The following is a 6,000-nucleotide window of genomic DNA, read 5'->3' on the forward strand; positions in this document are numbered from 1 at the left end:
TTCTTTACTATCAAATTTTGCAAACACCTTAACATGCCTTGGTTATATCATGGGCCCCCAGCAAGGTCTCATAAGTTGTATTGTTCAAAAGTCCTTGGGTCTCAGGATCATCATTTTTAAAAACCTGTTAGCAATCAGATGAAATGGATATTAAAATTAGTTTTTATCAGTCTTTGTGGGCCTCTGAAAGTTTGTATTATACTGGGAAAGAGCACCATAAAATGTGTGAACTATAAACTGTTCAAGGGAAGTGAAGCTATGAAGTTAAACCATATTTAAATATTTAAGCAGATTCCCTCATCGATATTTGCTCTTTGGCTCCAATGCCTGACTCTGCAACCCATTTTTCACACTTTTCTTTTTAGATCTTTCTTGAAATATGTAATAATTCTTACCTTCACAGAAACTAATTTCTTACCTGAACTACCCCCAAAAACCATCAAAGATAATAGAGTTGGGTTATAATACTATCTCTCTCTCTTGTTTGTGAGTTGTCTTTGAAAAACATCCTTCTCAAGGGTGCCTGTGTGGTTCAGTCAGTTAAGTATCTGACTTTGGCTCACGTCATTATCTCAGTTTGTGAGTAGAAGCTCTGCGTAGGGCTCTGTGCAGACAGCTCAGAGCCTGGAGCCTGCTTCAGATTCTGTCTCCTCCTCTCTCTGCCCCAACCCTGCTCGTGCACTGTCTCCCTCTCCCTCTCTCTCTGAAATATAAATATTTAAATTTTTTTAAAAATCCTTATCAATTTAGAACTTATTTTCTACTTGTCACCGAAAGAGTGGGTGGTAATGACAGGATGTCCAGTATACAGTACAGATTCTGCGTGTTTTAAAATGCCTAATCTTCCCAATTGAGGAATAACACAAGTTATAAAATCCATTGTAAGATCCTACATTGTTAATGCAGGAATTTAATAAAATTCATTTGTATAAGGCCTTAATATGTATAGGAACTCTTTTTGGATGAATCTGCCTTTCCAAAAAAGGTTGTGTGTGTGTATATACTTGCGAATGTGCCTGCATGTGATCCCTTCTCTGAGAGCACACTGCAACACCAAAGCAAATGTAAGGGGAGGCTCTTTAGCATCAGAGGCAGAAGATTCCATTGTATCAATTCTTTATTTTAAAGAATTCTATCAAGTATAATTAACATAGACCCAACCACTTGGTGTTTATTTGCTTTTTACATAATGCCAGAGGGAAGCTCTATGTCATAACTTGCTTGTGTCTGTAATTAAAGGAAGTGCATCTACTATAAAACTGTATTTTATAATTTGTTCATATCTTAAACTTTCACGGAGCAGTGTTCTTAAAACCATGTGACTTCATTAACTGCAGGCCCCAGGAAATAGAAGGAAAAATTTAAATCTTGATACATGAGAACATCCTTCTGTGTCACTGGAACGGCTTTAATATTTAATTATCACTCATAGAATTAAGCCCCAGTTAACATTCGAATCAGAATATTGGCCTTTTGTTTTAGAAGTTTCAATAACCATATTTTAACATCCTCTTTTCATCAGTGTCAAAGAGGCATTATTTATTTTACTTTTTAGTGTCTTCGTGGGGGAAGGGGATTCTGTTCTTGAAATTTAAAGCAAATGATTTCACTAATTAAAATAACAGGTGAATACTAAAAATGTTCTGCTAGTTGTAAGTACAACTAGCTTTTTTTTAGAGATCCTTTTACCCAGAATATTTATCTATAGTTAATTACTGTTCTGTTTGTTCGTCAAAAAATTTCCTGTTTTACCCACTGTTGTAGGATTTAAAACAGTCCAAATAACCTAATACTAATATAGAGTCTAATACATATAATAAATATACTCATTATATAATCTATAATACTAATGTATAAAATAATCTAATAAGCAGTAGTATTTTTGATATCACTAATTCATGAAATTTTATAATCTATAGCTGGTATTTTTATATTCTGTGTATCACTTATTCATGTCTTTAGCACTTGTGTATTGAACATCGATCTGCCAGCTCCCGCTCTAGGTAGCAGGGTTGCAGCACAAAGTAGGCAGATAATAAGAACAAATAAGTGTATCATGTGTGGGTGATGGCGGTGTGCACAGTGAGCAGAACAAAGCATATTACAGGAGAAGAGACCTGTGGGAAGGGGAGATGACACCTTCACCTCAGGTGGTTCCAGATACCTTCGCTGACCCTGAGTTCTGTCAGTTGAGATGAGAAGGGAGTGCGCAAGCCTTGCAAGACTAGAAAAGACCTCCCAGGCAGTGGGAGCAGCATATGCAAAGGCCCTGAGACAGAGCATGTGTTCTGTGTTTGAGGGCTAACTAGGAGGCCATCTCCAGGGTAGGGATCTGCTGTGAGGGATAGAGAAGATCAGAGTGTAAGCGTGAGGAGAGGGGATCCTAACAGGTCTTGCAGAGCATTATAAGGGTTTTGGCTTCTGCAATGACTTGTTAGCATGACAGGGTATGACTCATACTTGGAAAAGGCTCATAGTGTGTTGCCAGGACTCTGACATAGAAAAGACCAGAAGAGGGAGACCAAGGAGGCTGCAATCATACCAGGATGTGTTTTAAAAGAATAACTGACAGAAACTAGTTTACAAGCTAAGTTTGTAAAGCTATTATTTTAAATTTCTATTACCTTGGGTCTATTAGATGAATGTTCATAAAATATAACTGGTTTTAAGTTTTTCTTAAAGCTGCTTTCTGCAAGTACAAATTTTAGAACTGCCTTTGTTGACTTTTTGTTAATAGAGTTACTAATTCAGTGGCAGCTATTTTTTTAAGTATATTTATTTTTAGAGAGAGTGTACTTGAACAGGGGAGGGGCAGAGAGAGAGAGAGAGAGAATCCCAAGTGCATGAAGCCCCACCTGGGGCTTGATTTCATGAACTGACCAACTGTGAGATCATGACCTGAAATCAAGAAGTCAGGTGCTTAACTCAGCCACCCAAGCGCCCTGTAGGTATTTCAAATTTTATTAATTTTTATGCTCACTGCCTTATGTAAGTAATATAGAAAATGTCTGATGTAAGTGAGTATGTTTGAAATATTCCACATTACTTCTCAGATATAGTTTCTATTTTTTAACACAGATCCTTTTTTTCCTCTTTATTATTTTCTGTGAAAACATCGAGGAAAGAGAATAAGATGTGGGCACTAAAAGCCCTGGATTTGGAATGCAAGAGACCTAGGTTCAAGTCCAGGCTCCCGCACTTATAAGCTGTATGGCCTTGGGAAAGCACCTCACCCCTTGAGCCTCAGCAGCCTCCTGTTTTGGAGGCGGTAGAATGGATTGCTGTGAGCATCTTATGTTATGCATATAAAACAACTAGCACAATACCAGGAGCATGTTAAGAATTTTGTTACTGAGAATTGCTATGTTTGTTTTATTTTTTTTTTTTTATATTTTTTATTTATTTCTAGGAGAGAGAGAGAGAGACAGCGTGAGCAGGGGAGGGTCAGAGAGAGAGGGGGTCACAGACTGAAACAGGCTCCAGGCTCTGAGCTGGCAGTCAGCACAGAGCCCGACGCGGGGCTTGAACCCACGAACCGTGAGATCATGACCCAAGCGAAAGTCGGACGCTTAACCGACTAAGCCACCCAGGCGCCCCGCTATGTTTGTTTTAATAACGACCATGACAAGGAAGATCTGATGACACAGAGGTATTTGCATTTACTGGGAAGAATAATTTTAGAAGGAGCCCTTAAATGCAGCTAAGTTATTTGTTCCCAATCACTTAAGTATAGATGCCCACTCCATATACCTAATATCATACGTAGTCTGTTATACGCCCTAAAGGTGTATAAATAAGGACAAGTCCAAAATACTACTGTGTTCAACTTGTCAGATGTGTGTACTTAATTAAAGAATAAGCTCATTAAAATGGCAGCCCTTCACTGTGTCTAACAGTCTTTATCTTAGTGAAAGTTGACACAAGTGATATTCCCCTGACTTACCTTTCTCACTTTTCATCACCTAAACCCCTGGCTCTGTTGTGTCAGGTAGGCAAGGTGCCCCAGTGAAATTAAAATGGCGGGATGACTTGCCATATCCCTGTGAATCACAGTCTCCTTTGACAGTTGAAGCAAGGTTGATTCTAACATGACCGTGTGGTATCTGCCAAAGAACAAAGCCAAAGAACTGTATCAGTCATCACAATACTAAATATAAGTTCTTTGCCCTTTTTCATCAAGTTTGCATAGATATATTTAGTGAAATACCCACCCACAATGTGGTGTAAGTTTTAGTGCTCTCTGTGTAATAACATACCATAGCTATAGTTTTCCTCTGAAAGCTCAAATTCCCAAGTTGATGATTTGTATAGAACTCTCCACTTGAACTTTGTGATTATTGTTCTTATTCTTGAGTGATAATCTGGGTTTTTGTGTTATCATTTGCTCAGGGGATATTTACTCTGAAGTACTATGTAGAAAAAACCCATTATATCACAAATATATAACAAATTATTTAAAAACCTTAGGATTAGCTCACAGTTCATTGTTTTATAATTTATAGATCAGACTTTCTTTTCTTCTTCCTAAAAAATATTTGAAAGACCAATATTTGCCATCAGTTTTTCTGGAGTTCACAATGAAAATACATTCTGATGGAATGTATTATTCTGTGAAATTAAATAATTGATGTTTCCCTACTTAGGGAGGAAGTATAATTATAGGATTTTCAAAGCATAAATTCTAGCAGCATGTGAGTTTCTGAAATAACAAATTATTTACTCTATAATGGAAAAGAAATTTTTAGACTTAAGTGATGCCTTGATATGAATAAAAGGTCTTTATGTCATTATGATTCAGGTATAACTTTAAAATTAACTGCTTTTATCCTAATTGAGTAGTTGCAAGCATCAAGGATACACACACACACACACACACACACACACACACACACACACACACGTTTATATATACATAAAACAAGAGTGGGAGAACGAAATAAAATCTTTTTGGGAAAAGTTATATGAAACGTTTTCATAATCATTTCTACCTATTTTATACATAAGCATTGAAAATTAGTTAAAATTATAAATATATACGTCTTTAGGAACTAAAATCTAATCTTTAGAAAAATAAGCAATTTGAGGAAGAAATGGTTAGTGTTAATTATCAAATGCAAAAGAGGAATTTTGTTGAAATATATGCTTTTTGCATATGAGATTAATGTCTTTCGCTTTGCATTAACTAAGTTAAAATACGTATGTTCAAAATTTTTGATGGTGTTACCCAAGCAGATACTTAAACTGATATAGTATAAATTCTAAATCCATTGTTCATTAGAAATATTTTATACTTTTAATTCCGATCTTAGTAAAAGATGTCTGTAGAATCTTCACTATTACTTCTAAAAATTTTAATGAGATCTTGCCTTGATTCCATAGGGATATTTGGCTAAGCACAAAAATCTTGAAACATAGATGGTCTGTCTTCTCTATATGTTTTTATTCAAATATTTGTTTTTAAATAAACTTAAATTTAAATGTGCCCACACACTTAAATAAACAAAAATATGGTGCAATAAACCACTACATGTATTCAAAATTTCTATGGTTTTTCAACAATTAAAATTAAATCTCCAGTTTCACATTAGCTTAATTTTTATTTGGAAGGAAAGCAGTTATTTTAGTTTGTGTTCAGTATGCTTTTATAATATTTCTATCCAGGGGATGTTTATTCAATTTGCCAAATGTTTGGTGCCACTATGAAACACTTTTCACAGTCATTCTCAAGGACTAATCATTGTTTTCTGTAGATCTGGAAAAATATTTATTATAATCCTTTACCTTGAAGGCTGTCAAAGCAGAATAATTCCATTGTATTCATTCCAGGTTAAAATATGAAGCAAATGGCTATAAATACCTCTTTTAAATAAATAGCTACTATAGGTGCAAGTAATATGTATACTGTGGATCAGTATACATTGTCCTTAATTGTTCTTCAGGGAAATACAAAGATTACACACACACACACACACACACACACACACACACACACACACACAC

At 35.5% G+C, this 6,000-nt stretch overlaps 1 protein-coding gene across 5 annotated transcripts in view; it reads left to right on the forward strand.

The window, feature by feature from the left end:
• The window catches only part of CADPS2 (calcium dependent secretion activator 2), a 397,782-nt gene that overhangs the window by 266,308 nt on the left and 125,474 nt on the right, over positions 1–6,000 (forward strand). The gene's annotated exons all lie outside the window — the stretch shown is intronic.

This window comes from Crocuta crocuta, unplaced genomic scaffold (genome assembly GCF_008692635.1).
Source record: "Crocuta crocuta isolate KB4526 unplaced genomic scaffold, BGI_CrCroc_1.0 scaffold16, whole genome shotgun sequence".
NCBI lineage: Eukaryota > Metazoa > Chordata > Mammalia > Carnivora > Hyaenidae > Crocuta > Crocuta crocuta.